General features: G+C 37.6%; 1 protein-coding gene across 8 annotated transcripts in view; it reads right to left on the reverse strand.

Annotated features, from left to right (window-relative positions):
• SATB2 (SATB homeobox 2) overlaps positions 1–19,465 on the reverse strand; it is a 288,714-nt gene that overhangs the window by 135,504 nt on the left and 133,745 nt on the right. The window contains exon 1 of one of the 8 annotated variants that reach the window (XM_024355009.3): positions 14,385–14,575. The exons of the other annotated variants lie outside the window; for them this stretch is intronic. The gene's annotated coding sequence lies outside the window, so the exon portion shown is untranslated. Of the gene's footprint in view, positions 1–14,384; positions 14,576–19,465 lie in introns of those variants that run through there. 8 annotated transcript variants of the gene reach the window in all.

Below are 19,465 nucleotides of genomic sequence, written 5' to 3' on the forward strand. Positions count from 1 at the left end.
TCTTTGGCTAAGAGATAGGTGTGAGCCCATAAAATTATGTCCCTTGACTCCTCATTTACATGGTGACAATCTGTTCTGGCCCACCAGCAGCCTGTTCAACAACAAAGCACTTCAGAAAGAGCTCTGCATAATATTGGTTTCATCAGACATAATAGAAGCCAATGACAAATGGACTTAAGTGGTGGTTCTCAAAACTTGGGGACATGAGACTCCCCCATAAAGAACTTGAGAAAAATGAAGATTCTGGGATCTACCACCAGGGGACCCAATTCACTAGGTTTATATGAGCCCAGGAATCTGCACTTAAATAAGCACCCTCCAGCCAAGCAGGCTGACCCAGGGAAATACAAGACTAGGGTGTGTGCCCTGGAGGGAAATAGAGAAAGGCTGGAGGGCAAATGCAAATGATGGGTGGAGAAAAGGAGCTGCATTTTTTGGGAGGGTGTATGGGGAGTACTCCATCACTATCACTTTTTCAGGGAAAAGGAAAGCAGTTTCCTCAAAAGTGTTCTCTGAACCTTCACACATATAACTGTAAACTTAGAACATGTCCTAGAAATATTTCAGTACAATTATTCATGGTAAAGAAATCAAACTCCACATGCTTATTTCTGGTTATACATAGTTTTTTAAAAGAAAAAAAAAAGAAATAAAAAAGCTTCAGGGCCAAACTCTCTCAAATCCATTCTTATTTAGAAATTCCAAAAATTTAGGAATGCTTGATTATATGAATATTGCATGGGTCAAGGTAAGTGGAGTGGGTCTTCATTCAGTCCATGGGTTCTAGACTCACAGATTCAACAACCCTGGATTAAAAATTTTAAGTAAATAATAATAATGCAACAATAGAAAATACAAATAAAAATACAGTATAACACTTACATAGCATTTACATTGTATTAGATATTATAAGCAATCTAGAGATGATTATTTAAAGTATACAGGAGGAGGTGAGGAGGTAATAGGCAAACACTATGCCCTTTTATGTAAGATGGACTTGAGCATCCTTGATATGTTGATATTCAAATGAGTCCTGGAACCAATCCCCCTGGACACAAAAGGATGATTCTATTATTATTATTCTCTGCTTACCATAGATAAAAACCAGGCAGAGTCTTTATAATTAACACACCTAAACATGGTAGAAAGTTAAAATGGAAACACTGTGAAACCTTATAGTTTTATAATTTTGTTTCCACAATTTTTATTTTTCCCTAAATCTATTAAATTCCAAGCCCTATATGTTAATATGTTTCATTTTTACAATGTGAGATAAGCCACAGTGAAATATCTAACTTTGTGAGAAAGCCCAGTGAAATATCAGCATTTTCCACGGATAATCTATCCCACTGGAAAAACAGGTTTCAACAGAGCCTTCTAAGAGCTGCAGGCTGCCCCCATAGTCATCTGGCTTATAGTACTCATCATGGAAGGCATAATATAATAAATACATTTATGAAGGTGAACTATGCTGGGCTTAAATCAGAAGAATAGACTTTTGAGAGACATGAGCCACAGGTTTCTCTGAGGTACCAAAGACCACTTCTTCTGAAAGGTACAATAAGGGCATTCTGAGAGGACGTATGTATTTTATAGTTTAGGAAATGACACTGAAAAGCTGAAAAAAAAATGGGTGTAATTCCATGGATGAAATCATGTTAGGGGAGATGGTTTAAAAGAGTTGTGAAGCTGTGGAAATATTCGTATGATCACAGTTATGAAAAAGAAGATAGGTGGGCATCATCATGAGAAATAATAGTAATAAGAGTAACATTCATTGTGTACAATGTCACTTATCATTAAAATAATATCTCAATTAATCCTTAAAACTGCCTTAAAGTAAGGAGGGTTCTTATCTTATTTTACACATGAAGTATAGAAAAGTTGGCTGGGTGTGGCGGCTCACACCTGTAATCCCAGCATCTTGGGAGGATGAGGTGGGCAGATCACTTGAGGTCAGGAGTTCAGGACCAACCTGGCCAACATGGTGAAACCTCATCTCTACCAAAAATACAAAAAAAAATCAGGAGGCTGAGGTAGGAGAATCGCTTGAACCCGGGAGGCAGAGGTTGCAGTGAACTGAAATGGCACCACTGTGCTCCAGCCTGGGTGACAGAGCAAGACTCCTGTCTCCCAAAAAAAAAAAAAAAAAAGAGAGAGAGAGAAGAAAAGAAAGAAACATAGAAAAGTTAAGTAACTCCCTGAGGTCAGATTCCCTAATAAGAGGTGAGGCCAGGATCTGAAAGTTATCTCATAATCTTAATTAAGACTAGGTAACTATTGTTGAAAATGAAGCAGAGAAACAAGTAGGAATCTCTAAGAATCTTATCAAAGAGGTTACAGCCCAGGAGATCTAAGATAAGTGAAACCTCTAACTTTGACAAAGTTATTAAGTGAAGTCAGGAACTCAATGATGATCTAGAAAAACACAGGACAACTGCTTGTGGGAGATGATGTCATGTAAAAATATAAAGAAAGTGGAGGCAAAACTACCCAATTACCCACCTATTTCCATTTTATCTGCTAGATCAAAAGAAGTTTCAAACTGGAAATGCTAGAACAATGGCTAAGAAAGCCCTGGGAGCTAATATAGAAAATAAAATCATAAAAGAACATCTGGATGCAGTAAATGAGTATAAACCTACTGGCCTAGAGATTCACATCCCAGGGTATGGGAGGAATGCATAGAAGCGATATCTGATGGTAAAAATAAATAAATAAATAAAATCATGAACAAATTCCAGAACAAGTAATATTTTCACTCAAAGTTCAAAAATTAAAAAGTAAAAAAGTTCAGTCCACAGATGTAATCCCAAACCATGATCCTGTCCTTTTATCAGACTTACAGGAACAGCAAAAATACGTGAGAAAGCCTTTCATGATAACCTTGGACCTGACAGGGTAGTTCCATAGTTTGTGCCTTGTTGAATAACTAATCTTAAAATTAATTGCCTGAAAGGTGGTTTTCAGGGTTACACACTGAGTACTATCGTGGGCCCCGCCTATTCAACATTTTACCAATGATTTGGGTGAAGACGCTTATAAAATCTGTAGATTTTGCAAGGTTAATATAGTTGATAATATGATTTAGATTCAAAAGGATGGGCTATAACACTTGACTATATAAAATGGAATAAGAATGTATTAAATTATTTTTAAAATTATATATGTATACACATAATTTTTGACCTTGCATAAATTTATGTGAAATAGGAAACAAAAATAAGACAAACTATTACATTGAGGTGACTTAATATAAGCCACTATTGTGAACATCTGCTAAAACAAATTAATGCATTTATAGAAAGTCAAGACCACAATGAGGTAATGAGATAAGTTCATGTCAGAGGGACCATGAGCAACCAGATACAAGGGGGATATACTAGCTTGGTGCAAAAGTAATTGCGATTTTTGCCATTGAAAGGGTAAAAACCGCAATTACTTTTGCAACAACTTAATACAACATGAAAGGAGAGAAAAGAGACCAAATGTATACAAAGACTCCTGTGGTTGTTTAGTCCACAAAAAAAATAAAATAAAGAGTCTTAGGGAGGGCATGATCTTAGTTTCCAAATATCTGAGTTGTAGAAAAAGAACTATATCAGTATACTTTCAAGATGATTTCCTTTACAATCCCTAGAAATAGTAAAACAAGAGCAAATGGTGATGTCTACAGCCTCACCAAAAAGTGAGCTCCTCATCTCTGGAAGTAGCCAAGTGAAGGCTGGATCAAGCTCTACCAGGGAAGTCATGGAGGAGAGCACTGAACATAATGAGGGAGTGGGAAAAGATATATTAATTATGTTTTATGGCTCTACGATAATCCCAACAGGCATCTAGTTTTTCTCTTTTTCACAGACACTCCTATACACTACTCAGCTATGTTATTTTAATGGTGATCTATACTTCAGTAGAGGGGAGGGTATGATGATATAAAACAGAAATTAAATAATAATTAGAAAACTGAATTTAGATCATGTGCAAACCTCCAACATTTTCTTTTTTCTTTCTCTTTTTTTTTTTTTTTTTGAGATGGAGTTTCACTCTTGTTGTGCAGGCTAGAGTACAATGGCGCCATCTCAGCTCACCACAACCTCCGCCTCCTGGGTTCAAGCAATTCTCCTGCCTCAGCCTTCCTGAGTAGCTGGAATTACAGGCATGCGCCACCACGCCCGGCTAATTTTGTATTTTTAGTAGAGACAGGGTTTCTCCATGTTGGTCAGGCTGGTCTCGAACTCCGGACCTCAGGTGATCCTCCCGCCTTGGCCTCCCAAAGTGCTGGGATTACAGGCGTAAGCCACTGCGCCTGGCCGCAAACCTCCAACATTTTCTAGAGCAATACTTGGCTGTAAGATATTGCATAGTTAATACGACTTCACTGAAGGAATAGCTTTTTCCATGGACAAGATGGTGAATTAACATTTTTATCATGGCTAAAGTATACTGCCTACTTTATATTTTCAACGCCTTACTTTAAAAAAAACCAAGACAAGTTTTGTTTTTTTTTTGTTTTTTTTGTTGTTTTGTTTTCTATACCATGGTGTCATAACACCACTTACAACAAATGCCAAGTCTTTCTGAAGGAGGAATCTTTACTTGAAATATGCAAGCACTATTTAGCATTGTTTTGTTTTTAAAGATTGGTCACAGTGTGAATGCCCTTCCTACTGCAGGGGATAATGTTAAGAAATTTAACTTGAAAAGAGTTTCTAGCTCATCTTCACAATGTAATGATACTCCTGCTAAGTCTGGATTTAATTACAAATCAACACAGAATGAGGAAGGGAGGAAGTTCAACATGGCTCCCCATCACTCCATCACTGCCCCCCACCATCACTGACTTTTTTTCTTTCTTTTGGTCTGTGTACATCACAGCCCAGAGTGATTAATAACCCGTGCAAACAGACTATTCTAGAGATCACAAACTGCCTTTTTCTGTGTGTGTTAGTTTAGTAGTTGAGGCTATTTGAAGGATCTTAAAAGCACTACAGAATAAAACCTTTGTTTAAAGGAATATCGGGCACAGATTCTTCTCCCTGCTCCTCCTCACAGAAACTTAAGCAGAACTCCTTGAACTCTGACCTGAAAGGACACTTGGGTCAGCCACATCTAATCCTAGACTCTGAGATTAGTTTAATGATATTTGAGGCAGCTGGGATGAACCCAGCTAAATTCTGTGTGCTAAATTCTGTGGCCACATTGTAAAATGAGTCATTGTTCCTCGGGGAGAGTCTTCTTGTCTCAATTGGTATTTGAGTTAAACTGATATTACTGATCACCTATTCCTCAGTACAGATAACTTCACAATTAGAACAGGAGTATATTTGTGCCTCATTGATCAGAACTCCATATTTTCCAGTATCATCTGCAAACCTTGCTTCTTCGCAAAAAATTGAACAAAGAATGCTGGCAATTAATGTCTTTACCAATCTCCAATCTTGAGGTGAGACCACAACTCTGAAACGTTGCCCTCCCAGCGCACGCTACTATAACTTTATGGAATATTTAGACTGCAGTTCAAGAAGAATGAATGCTCCATTATTTTAACAGTCTGCTCAGGGTGGTCACTCTATTTTTTAACGCAATGTACTACACAGGAATGACATCATAAGGGTATCATAAAAGCAAGTGTTAAAACCTATGATGAATTTTCCTATTATAACTAAGCAGCTAATGGTGTAAAAGTAGATCAAAACATACACTTATGGTCTGGTAAAACATTTACATTCACCTTTGTAAATATAAAAATAAAGTTTTTTTAAAAACCATAAAATTCCCTTCTGCCTCTTACTTCTAAAGCTCCATTAGTGATCACAGACACCTGGAATTTTTTTTTTCCTAATTAAAGAAGCCCAAGTAGTAATTGCTAATAAATGGCATTTATTAATCTTGGGTAGTTTCTTTCTTATGATAAGGATCTCATTTGGACAATACTACTATGTATCAAATACAAATCACACTGAATCATTTACTCTCCTCTGCCACATACATTCCATTTTCATTCTCTAACAAAGCTTCCTTTGCCACCTGTGACGGGTTCTTTCCAAGTCACTATGTCCAGAAAAAAAAAAAAAAATTCACCTCTTTGTCCTCCCACTCTCACTTAAAACTTAACTCCATCCTTACAAGTAGAATGTACCATCCAGAAACTCGCCAAGTACATCTATGCATGACGATCCCCCTTAACTTTCCTTGCTTATATCTACCTTCAAACAAGAAGTGAAAAAGAGGGAGAGAGTATTACCACTAATTGACTATTGCTCTATTTATTAACATTTTTTCAACAAATACTATTTTAATATGAATACCTACCATGTTCTAGGAACTATGCTATGAACATTGTTTGGATGTCATTTTCTCCTCACAACATTATGAGGGTAGATGTTATTTTTATTTACAGATAAACTGAAGTTCATGGAGGTCAACATACACACCCAATGTCACAAAACAAGCAAGTGACAGAGTCAAGGTATGAATCCCTACTGTGTGACTCCAAAGCTAGTGCTTTCACCACTATAATGGTTATAGTGCAGTCTGGACTGTATGGCAAGTCGTAGGTGTGGACAGGACTAGTTCCTAGACTAGAACAACTCACAGAACAGGGAGAAAAGAGATAAGTAAACAGATAAATGATAACCCACTGTGTTAACTACTGTTACAAAGATAAGTGTTATAGGGGCATAAAGAAGAAAGTAACTAATGCTATTTGGTGAACAGTGGGATAGGGGGATGATTCTCCCAGGCTGATAACCTCAATTGTAATTGAATCTTAAGTTTCTCAGGTGAACTGAAGAGGGGGAAGCATTTCAGAAAACGCCTAAGGACAGAGATTCAAGAAAAAATATGGGGCATCTGACAAACTACAGCAAATTCAGCTCTGAAGGAGGGTGGAGAGTGCGAGGAGTCACATGGTTGAAGGGAATGAAAAGGAAGACCAGAGCCTGACTGCCAGGCCCAAAATCTGATGAATAGAAAAGCACTGTTGACTGGGGAGTGTGAAGCTATTTGAAGCAAATGAGAGCTAGATTGTAAGGACACAGTGATGCACACTTGGAAAATATTTAACAAGGAGGATATAAAATATGGTGGTAGCCTCAGTCAGGAAGCAAATACTAAGAATTCCTGGTTTTGTCTGCAGTAGTCCTGACTGAGCACTTCTGTATTACAAACAGAAGAAGCCAATGAAGAGTGAGAAATAGAAGATACAAGAATTCTGGGGACAAATGATGAAGCATAACCCCAAATAAAGCTGAGAGAGTCAGCAATGGAAGGAGCAAGGAGAGAGGCTGCCCTTGGGCAGGGGAAGGAACCCCTCACCACACGCCCCTCCTGAATGCACAGCACACAAAGACTAAAGTGTCTGCTTCAGCGTGGCATTACTTTGTCTTCTGTGCTGTTCTTTATTTTTTCTATGTGTCTTTGTCTTCTCTCCCCAACTAGGTAATAAGTCCCCCAAAGGTAGTGGTCATATTTTCTATTTCTTTGTATCTCCCTCCATATTAAAACAATGTGGACACATATGAACCAGTCTTTTATCACAATGATTTGAGAAGGAAATCAGGCAAAAAAAAAACCAAAAAACAAACAAACAAAAAAAACCTCCCTAATGGGGACAAGTCACAGATGAGAAATAAAAACTGTGTATCTTCACTTTGTAGGGAACAAACTGCCCCAGATGAAACTGTAAAATCCATGGAGAATGTAGCTAACTATTTATCAGGAAAGGAGTGTAATAAGTTGTCACATCATAAATAATCCTGTTAGAGCAGGGGCTTAGGGATGAATCTGTTATCTCTTATTTCTTTTACAGTAAATAAATGCAAGTACTGTTTAGTTGGTAACAGAAAACACCAGTGCCAAGGAATATTACAGAATTTTTTTTAGCTAATATATTTCAAATTAATACATGAAATATGTTTGCTAGTTCTTTGGTTCCTCAAATTAGGAGAAAACATTTTTTAATAAAATGTATATCTTCTCATAATCTATATGTTTATTTTTATAACTTACTCAGTGTTTAATCTGAAAATAGTACTCCGAAGCACATATGTAATCTTTTCTTAGCATCACAGCTTTTGGTTTACAGGCTTTGAAGTCCCCAATTTTATAGATAAGAAAACTGAGGTTCAAAGAAGTAGCTTCTCTCAACACATGCATGTTTAATAATGATGCCGCAGCTAAAGCCTGGTTTTCCTAACTCATTGTCCCATATTCTTTCATTAAACAAACCTAAAATGGAGACTGCTCTCTGAGATTATTTTCTCTGAATCTAATCAGGACTCCTTGCTGGCACTGTTAGCTTTCTGCCCCTCTGCTCTCTGCCTTCTCTGATTTCCCACGATAGATTCACAAATAAGCTGTGGCCAACAGTGCTCCTTACCTACCCAATATCCACTTTTCCTACTAGAGAGTCGCTTTTTTTTTTTTTTTCTGAGCAGCATTGTGTCAAATAAAAAACTTGATTTCCCAGGCTCTCTAGTCCTGAGACTGAGATAAAGACAAAGTCTTAAGGAAGGCTGTCCATTCCAGAATAATAAAGGCAGAGCTTCACGAGAGGCATTTGGCCTTCTGCTCTTCTTTCCCTACCCTCTTCCTGCCTGGAATCTCAACTGGGTATCTGGAGATCCAGCAGCCATTTTTCAATCTAAGAGATGCCAGAAGATAGCCAGAGCCCAGGTCCCTGGCGGCATTGTGAAGATGCTGCACTGGACACCTACATGAGACAAATAAAACTCCTGTTTGGTTAAGCCGCTGTTGAAGAGTTTCTGCTACATATAGTCACTTGCAATCTTAAATGATTAATACCTAAGCTAACATTTTAATAAGGACTGACATATTCCTAACATGTCACCCCACTGACTCAAACCCTTTCAGTGGTGGTCTCAAGCAGGAGACCACTAAATAAAACATTAACTTTTTAGTTTGGCATCCAAGGTACTTTACAATAGATTCTAGTTCTGATACCTCTTAAACATATCCTGCATACCAGCCAAGCAGAATTCACTGCCAACTGTCTGTCTCACCTTCTCTCTGCCCATCAAAATCTTGCAGTCTTGTCAAGGCCCCTCTCACACATCACCTCCCTCATCCATCTAAACTGATCCTTCCAATCTGATGAGATTTCTCCCTCTTTTGAATTTTCAAAGCAATTTTGTCTTCATGATAGCCACGGTACTTGTGTGCTCTCGTGGGCAAGGGCACCTTCGGGTCAGGGATCTTGTTGTACTGGTACGGGAACTCTCCTCTTTCCCCATCCACCCCCCACCAGGGCAATGCCCGATACACAGCAGATGATTAATAGTCACTTATTAAATTGAATTAATAAATACGTCCCCCTCTCCTAATGCATCTCTGACTGATCCGGAAAGAGTCCATGCCAGCACTCTAATGACTTAGGAGGGAGCTTGTGTGACAGCAGGAGTGAGCTGAGCTGCAGTTCAAACTGCTGTATTGTTTTGACACCAGAACAAGTGATAATGGGCTGTGACTCGGTGTGTCAAAGCGCTCACTCAAGACTCCGGTGCCAGCCTCTCCTGCTTGTCACGGGCCCCAGTCTGCAAAAGCCTTTCCTTTCGAAGCACCATGTGGCATCTTCTTCAGAAAAGCCTATAGCTGGTCACTCTTCTCCGCAAGGATCACAAACAAAACAATGACTGGGAGCAAGGTCTCACTGGGATCTGACTGCAACACTTGTCCCTCCAGGAATGATCGCTGGCACGTGGTAAGAGGGGGTGAATGGGCAGCAGGCTGTGACAGAGAGCCAGGACAAGGCAAAACGGCAGTCTTCCCATAAAGCAAAGGCCACCCCACATGCAGCACTGAAGAAGCATGAAGTTCAGGTTGCAAAACATCGGGGAAAATAAAAGAAGGAAAAGTTTATAGAATGAGTGCAACAGAGAATATGTAATTTAAATACAACCTAAAATACAAAACAACATAAGAATGAGCACCACAATTATGTGCGTATTAAAATATAGGACCTGAAGCAAGAAACGCTCTATCCTTCACAGTACAGACTTATAACACATACTTCACATATGTGTGACTACAAGCCCAAAAGGAAGAAGTTATCTTCAGGAAGAGAATAGTTGTAAGCTTGTTATCTGACCAGTGGCCATGGTCTCAAAGAAATAACCATTCAAAATGACTAAAACAAAGTAACTGTTGTACACAATTAATTGAAATGGAGACCAAGTCATAAATTAGTATAAATCTCCAAGAATAAATTGCTAATCATTAGCCATATAAATCATTTAAAGTGCTATATAGTATTGTTTTAACTTATTAGCTGCTATGTATAATATCATGTTTAAAATTGTATTGCTATAAGAAGAATTTAATACCAATAGTGCATCCTGGATAAAACATAACTGAGTTTACATTAAGATAACATATATGGATATCCAAATTACATTAGAATACTGCAGATGAGCTATTTAATTTGATGGAAAAGTGAATACTTCATTCATCAGAAGTTTGATTAAATAACTAAATCCCTGATTTATCCAATGAGGTTGTGCCTGGTGAGTGACCTGTGGCCCATCACCTCTCTAATGCCTTCCCACAAGGGTCTACTGTGGCCACGCAAAGCTCTACGATTAGAAGCTAGATCTGGGGCACCTGCACTGTGACCCTCCTGGCCCAGCCCTTCTCTTTCCTGGCATGATGCTCCACCCTGCTCTCCAAGACTTCTGCGAGTATCCTCCAGGGCCAGTAACACTCCATGTGAGCTGTCCTTCTCTGTAAGGTTGTCCTCAGCCCCACCAAGTCTGTGTGCCAACTTGTAGCATCATCATTGCCCTCACTGCCACTGCCAAGGGCCACAGGGTAGAGAGGTGGCTGTCAAAGGCATAGGCCTCAGCAGGGGTGAGTACAAAGGAAAGGAAAAGTAGAACTACTGGATCCAAGACTCAGCAGAAGTTACATTACATTATTTCGCACAAGGACTATTATATTTCTATTTTAGAGTGTTACAGTTATTTCCATACAGGTGTGGTTCTATTATACCAAAGGAGGTTATTTTGTTTATGATCTAGTGGATTATACTTTGTAGGAAACTGAATGAATTTTAAAAATATACAATTTTGAAAACATTATGTACAAATCTATGAATGGGTAATTATCAAACAGACTATCCACTAATAATTATATTTGACCTTGAGGTACACCACACAATTTTTGATACAGATTTACCTTCGTAATTACACTTTTCTTAGAGTATTATTGGCTTTCAGTTGGTAATTCTAATATTAAAATAAACACACACCAAAAACACAGGGGGACCACACATCTACTAGTTGGCAGGAGAGAGGTCTTCTTCAAATGCTATGTTTACCACAGGTAATTCATGTTTAATTTTTTTTAAGAATAGAATCTGCTCAAAAATCAGGAAGACAGGAGGGGTTTAAATACTAACAAAAGGGAGAGAAACAGTAAAGTAGAAGACTGGAGAGGTGAAGAAAAAGTCAATAAATCAGAATAAATTAAACTACTACTTTTGAATTCCCCTCCATGTCATTTCTTACTGCCTTGTTTACAGGCTAATTTCATTATGCTGGAACACAACTGACTATAACATAACATGGGCCAAGTGCGGTGACTCACGCCTGTAATCCCAGCACTTTGGGAGGCTGAGGCAGGCGGATCATGACGTCAGGAGATCGAGACCATCCTGGCTAACATGGTGAAACCCTATCTCTACTAAAAATACAAAATATTAGCCGGGTATGGTGGCAGGTGCCTGTAGTCCCAGCTACTCAGGAGGCTGAGGCAGGAGAATGGCGTGAACCTGGGAGGCGGAGCTTGCAGTGAGCAGAGATCACGCCACTGCACTCCGGCCTGGGGGACAGAGTGAGACTCCGTCTCACACACACACACACACACACACACACACTCACAAAAAAAAAAAAAACATAACATGACCTGCTGTCTTTAGGTGTGCTGTGCGCTTAAATCATATAAATATCACCATTTACTTTTTTTTTTAAGCCATGATCATTTAGGCCAGGTAAAAGTGCACCAAAATAATATAATTCGGCATGAAGCTACCTCCTGTGAAATGCTCTAGGAGAGAGCATAAAAAGGAACCATGATTCAAGGGTGACAAGTTCAGTTCTCATTACATTCAAATTTTCCAGGATACAAATACCTACTGACAGCGCATCCCCAGAGGAAATCATTTACATCCCTTCTGCTCCACATAGTCCCAGATGTGCTTTGAGGCAGTTCCACAAGTGGAACCACTTGAGAAGAAGAGAAAAGATATGAGCAACTATTTCAGAGGAGGAATGGAAGGGAAAATCATCTGTTTTCTCAGCACGACTGTGGGAAGAGTTGGATTAAATAAAATGGCTTCACTGTAGTCAAGTTGCATTTGTACTGAGGTAACTCAATATTTAGAACTTTAAGAAGAAAAACCAAGGAACAGAAAAAAAATTTGTCCCGAGACTATAACTCACTAATTACAAAGCTATCAGTGAATATTTAAAGTTTCATTTGTCATTAGTTAAGGATATTTCATCATTTAAAATACACAATTTTAACCAGATGATGGGGGTGGAAGTTTTATTATATTGTCAGCCTGTGTAAATATTTAAGTACTCTGAAGAAAAGGGGAAAGAAGCAATGTAGTGCAGAACAACTTATCCACAAAAAAGAAAATAACATTCTTCTAAGTTGACGCAGTCATGGAATAGGATATTGTCAATTTAAAAACATGAATACCAGAAGACCTAGTCTTCCTATACCTTAAGAAAATTTAAGATTGGTACTTCACATCCAGTATCTCAGAATGAGGGCTCATATGAATTGAAGCTACAGAAAACAAAAGAAACTGACACACTGTATCTGGCTTCTGCATTGTAAAGTAATAATAACAACAACTGGAATCATAATAGCAACTAACATGATTCAGCCCTTACCCTGTGTCAAGGGCAATGTAAAGCACTTTATTTGGATTGTTTCATTTAATCTTCCTAACAACCCTACAAGGGGGGAATTATAATTACTACCCTGATTTCATAGAAGAGGAAACTGAGGCAGAGAATGGCAGAGCTGGGAAGTGGGGAGTACCAAGATGAAAGGCCCGGCAGTCAGAGTCCACAACGCCTAACCACTGCACTATACTACAATGCCCTCAGTCAGAACCAGATTGTAAAAGACACAGAACTAGAGGGCCAACGATCTGTTAAGTGAGCGAAGTCATCGTGATCAATTGCTTATCCACTTCTTAGGGGAAAGAAACTAGTCAATCAATTTGTTCTTCACCATCTACGTTTCACTATATTTAAAATTAAAAGGAAATTATTTTAAAAACTAATGTAAAATGTGAAATTTTTTCATATTTTATTAGTTTATTAGTTTTATTTTAAAAACTAATGTAAAATGTGAATTTATTTTCAAATCTTAACCTGGTTTGCTTCTACATCCAAACATTTTTGAACAATTCGATTTGTTTGATTTGGTTTAGTAAATTTTAACTCTTATTAAATAAACACTTTCAGTCAATGTTTTGTTACACGTAATAGAAAATGTACCCAAAAAGAAAGCATTACATAAAGCATCTAATACAAGTCTTAGTTATATAGAATAATGCCCCCTGTGTGTGAGAATTCATCAGGCTGGAATCAGATGCAAAAGAGACTATGATCTGCTGTACGGAGTTCCTTTTTTCCCTCTTTGACCCAAAGATCTGGTCTCCACTCCCATTCCTGCCCACTCATTACAAATCAAATGTCATCGATCCCAAAAGGCATCGAGTGAGTGATTCTGGGCAGCTCAGTGAGAAACCCATCACTGCAGAGCAAAACCAACACGATACAGTGCCACTGGTAATCGACCCACATCAGCTCTCTCCCACACAGACAACCATGCTCTCGTTTTCCCAGAATCACCAGTACTACAAACAGAACTATTTTGGTTCCACACATTTCAAAGCCCTTTTAAAATTCAAGACAAACAAATGACTGTGGCAGCTTAGGGACACAGGTCCTTTGAGAAGTGCTTCAACTCACAACATCCAGATTTTGAGTCTTCACCTTCCACCACCACAGAGGCCTAGAACACACTGTTTTTAGGCCAGTGGGAAGTAAAAAGAATCCTTAGTCAGTTTTACTATGAATATATTACCCTTCAGCAGAAGTCAACACATATCTTCCAGGAAACTATTAAACGCACTAAGAGAGATAATTTTCTAAATGGCACCCCTAGTGCCCTGAAAATAATCCATTCTCCCCACAGAATAAAACAACTTATTTCTAAGGAGTAAGTTTATGCTAAAGATGGTCAATTAGAAAGATGTACCTGCATTCCATGACTTTAGAAGTTCAACCTTGGCTTTCTTGACAACATGTTTTTTAAAAATTTTAGCATGGGTTATAAATTACCTCGGGATGTCCATGTGAAAGCAGTGCCGCCTGGGAACGGTTCCTGTCATCTTGTAGCATACTCAGCTGCTCCCTCCGCACAAATGGCACTTGTAATGAAAACACCGCCATGTATCTTGATTTGTCAGAGAACAAATCAGTTTTATCTGTTCATTTTGTGGCTTCATGTCATAGGTATTTCAGAAAACATAATTTATAATTCCTCATGCAATTATATATGAAATTAAATCATCTCACTTTTCCAGAAGCATCAAAGTATTTCAGATTAAGTAGAATGCATTTGTAATGTCTTTGAAGTTCTCTTCCTCTCTCCCTTCCTCCCAATCCACCCCCTGAAGAAAAAAATAAATAAATAAAGGAAAAGAGAGAGAAATATTTAGCATTTTAATGAGTTAATCTAGTTATATTAGGTCAGGCCTTACAGGGACTTTTATTCGTATTCTTAATGATAACCCACTATTACAACAATGTCTTAATCATGCCCTAGAGAGGCAGAGGGGTGTGGTGGCTAAGCCACTGTCTCAAGAAACAGAATGCCTGGGTTTGAACATTTAGGTCCTGGCTCCATCACTTACTTGCTGTGTACCCTGGTGTATGTCACTTAGCCCATCTGTGCCTCAGTTTCCTCAGCTGTTAAATGAAGATAATTATGCTTATGCCACACGAGGTTTGCGAACATTAAATGATTTAAGATGTGTAACACACTTAGAACAGTGCCTCACACATAGTAAGCTCTATGTTTCCTAGCATTATCATTAGCAACAATACCCATACCACTCTTTTTTTCTTGTTTTTAGGACTAAATGGACATAAGAATCTAGTGAGACTATGTCTTAAGGCATTCCAATAGGAGATGAGAAAAAAACATCCTACTGGTGGGTGCTTGTTTGGATGATAAATTGGTTATTTTAGGGAACTCCAAGACAATGTGGCCAGCATCCCTTATTGAGTACTAAGTGACACCTCAGTCTCCTGGTAGAATGTGCCACCCCAAATGTTTTAATCCCCTGATTTACAGCAGGGTTGGGCCTATTCCTTTTAATTTACATGGTTAAATTAATATCTGCCAAGAGACTCAGACAAATTCATAATCTTGTCATTAGTCACAACAGGAAATTCCCCCTTAATAAGATGGAAAAGCAACTGATGATCTTAATTGCATTAGTTTAAAGTGCAAATGGGTGCATTTTAATATCTAGTGGGGGTCACATGTAAAAAAGGAACATAGAAAATTATAATGTAATATGTTAAATCGATATCTCATTTGTATACTTATTGTATACTTAATTATGAAACATTGGTTTCATAACTAATATTTCTTTCACATAAATTGATATTTTTGGTTACATGAATATATTTTAATAGATAATTTGAGTTCTATAAATGCTAGCCAATTATATCTATTATGAAAACCCAGGCAAATACTTACTGAAAACAAATACTCCTCTCTATCTTCGGACTACCAACATACTCACATAGGAAGAGAACGATCCCAGTATCTGAGGATAGGCCTCAGTATGAGCCGCATGACTCCAGAAATACACTCAGAAGGGAGACAATCAGAATGGAGCCAATGACACTATTAGAAAAAGTTCAGAGTAGGTACTCAAATAGGTTCCAGGTAGGACCATCTCATACTTGCTATGCTATAAGAAAGACTATGAAAAGAAGCTGGGTCACGTTAGAATTATACAATACAGAAGGGAGACAGAGAGATACTTATCTCTTTTCCATGCCCAGCAGGACCTGAGGTCCCATAGAAACAAACAAACAAAAAGGATTACAACCCATCACTCCAGCAAATATGGGAGATTTCATGATTTGTTCGACAAATTCCCTACCTCCAATAATGGGCTGTTCTCAAGCAATTCAAACATAGAAAAAAACCTTCCTTCAGAGTTTCCCCCAAAGACTCCTTCATAAAATCTCCATCCTACTGCATACAGCAAAAAACAGAGGCTAACAAATGGACAAACTGTCATCAGTTATTAATTCCTGGGCAAAGAAACATCTTAACACAGGACTGTCATCGTGCAACTAGTAAGCAGTCAGTAACCAACCCACACAATACTGCGTGTATGTTTTGTAAAGAGGAAAATGAACAAAATGTGGGTAAGAACAAGACAATTACAAAAACAAAATATGAAATCAATTAACTAAAGTTTCCTAACTGACACAATGTCTTTATAGCCTTCTTCCACATTAAAAACAAACGCTTAACTCTTTACCACAGACAAAGGTAAGAAAGCAAGCCAAATGAACATTAATGTCAAAAAAGTTTTTGTAAAAAAACCTGGCCTTGCACCTGCAATGAACAATGAAAATAAATTTATTTTCAAAGAACAACTGTATCTGCACATAAATGTTGACGTAAATTACTCTGATTGCCCAGCATGTGCTGGGTATAGTATCTGCACTTAACACTTCCTAATTTACTGACCATTCCTAAATCCTTCCATTAATAGATAATCAAGAGAAAACTAATGTTTCTCATTTGATTTGAAAATCCAAAGCTTCACGGTTACGTAGTATTAAAATTAATAATATAGACTATGGAAGGTATACATTATAATGTTAAGTAAGAACTAGAAGTGAAAATATTGCATACATCTGACCTCCACTATGTAAAAGTATGCATAGAACTATAACCAAAGGGAAGCAACCCAAATATTACCTATTTTTATCTCTAGAATGGTTGGTTCATGAGGGAATTTTGTCTTCTACTTTTAAAAATTTTTAGTTTTTTTTTTGTTTTGTAATTAACAAGTATTATACTTTATAATTAGAAAAAACAAATTTAAACTTTAAAAGTTTATAAGGAGCTTATATATACAAATATACAAAAATAGGGTCTAACAAAACAGGTTCTTATAAAATGCCATCCATGATAGCAAGTTCAATTTTGTCATTTAAGCTCAAAACAAGCTCCCCACTCAATTTTAAAATACATATCTTCATTAAGTTATCAATTTGAAAATGTCAACCTTTGGTTTATGCCTGTAAGGTATAATTACTATTCACTTGGATTCTAGACTCAATTGACAGATTAGAAATACAGTGCCACTAAATGGGATATTGGTTAAGTACACATTTTCTGAAGCCAGTTTTTGGTGTTGGTCAAGCTATTTGCCTCTCTGAGCCTCAGCCTCTTCATTGGTAAAATATGGACAATAATATTACATACTTCACAGGGTTATTATGAGCTTGAATGAGTTAGTAAATGTTAAGCCCTAGGACAGTGCCTGGTACATAAGAAGCACTCAATAAATATTAACAAATTTTATTATAGCCATAATATGTCTATTATGTAAAAGCTTCAATTTCCCTCACAAAAGCAAAACCATGACTTAATATAAGCTAATTGTAACAATGTTACATTTATCCTATTCCAAACATGAGTTAGTCCATGTAAGTAAATTTTTCAGATAATTCAGACAGCTGAACCTTAACCTTTTAAGTGTCCAATCATTTTAGTTTTAATCCTCAAAACATATTCAAAACCTGTCACTTTGTTCTGGTTAAGCAGCTTCTTTCCAGAAGTCTATATTTGCCAAAACCCTAGTTCTAGACGAAATGGAGAGAACAGGATCAAAATAAGCATAATATAATGTTAGGTCCTACCTAACATTTTATTACATATTGAGTTGCTTATTTTCCATCTCCCCTACATATAAGAATGTAAGTATCTTGAGGGCAGAGACATTATGTATTTGGTTCTTTGCTGTGTCTCAACACCTAGAACAACATCTAACACATAATAGACACTTGAAAAATATTTGTTAAATGAGTGAATAAAATATGATGCTAGAGAACCACAGCCTCCAGGTGTGCTCTTTTAAAGTTTCTTAGCTTTCCTTTCTGCAAAGTAAGAGTGGTAAAATTCAACCACCTATCTTTCAATAGTGCTCAAAAGACTAAAGATCTTAATTTTAAAACCTTTAAAGAAAGATATATCAGAAGTGCATGGAAAAATGTATGCATGGAAAGATTTTTTTCATGCACTTCTGATATATCTTTCATTGCAGATTATCTAACATAGGCCCCCTTTAAAGAAGTCTCTTCACCCCCTTAAGGAATCACCGTATTCATAGTAATAAAACAAGACATTTAGAATTGCTATTTATTACCATGGCTCTGGAGCATAGATTCTCAAGAAGAACCACCATTTGAAGTTGGTGAGGCTGGTGAGGGCTTTCAATCAAGAACAGGCTGCCCTCTTAGCTCAGCTCCCATGATGGTAGGCTTTTACCAGGGAGATTATTAGACCTGAGCAGCCAAATCGTTGAGGGCCAAGGTTTTAAATGTTCTAGGAGATTTTCAGCATCCTATTCTCTGATTTATAAAACTGACAGAAAGAGTATCTTGGAAGCATCTCTCTGCTGAGCGCAACCTGGAAGCTGAGGGGGACCTCTGCGCTGTCTGATTTGCATATAGCCTACAGCGATCTTTTCCAACTTGAGTAACAAGCTTGTAAAATAGTAGCACAGATTTGCTGTTCTGTCCTGAGTGATATTTCTTCAAACCAAAAAGAGGCAGACAGATAGAGGAAGAACCTTTGTGTTTTCTCTCACTGACATACAAATAATTTTGCCAAATACTGCTTTTGAGCAAGCAAGTGGCACGTGCTCTACAGCCTTGACTTAAGACCCTTTAGAGCTCTCAAAGCTGCCATCAAAAGAAACCTGCATTTCAAAGTGCTGGGTTTTAAATGCTCATCACAGTCACGCAAAATCTATCTGGCACCTAGGAAACCAACCTAAGGTGCCCAGCTGTGACCAAACAGCCAGCAGAATGTTCACTTTTCACCCCTGCCTCTCAAAACCACCACCGAGCTCTTCTTCTGTCATACTGTAAACAAAGGAAGTCCCTGACAGCTCTGGGTCCCACTTATATGCTAAGCTATTTGAACTAAGTAATAAATAAATTGAACACTTAATACTACAGAAATAAATGAATAGTTATGGAACTGGGATCCCATAGGAATGTAAAAATATAATAACACTGTATCTAAGAAAATCTGGACAAAGTATTAAAATGTAAAATATATACTAACATATGAAGTGAAAGACCTACAATTCTGA

The sequence above is a fragment of the Pan troglodytes genome, chromosome 13, assembly GCF_028858775.2.
Source record: "Pan troglodytes isolate AG18354 chromosome 13, NHGRI_mPanTro3-v2.0_pri, whole genome shotgun sequence".
NCBI classification, from domain to species: Eukaryota; Metazoa; Chordata; class Mammalia; order Primates; family Hominidae; genus Pan; species Pan troglodytes.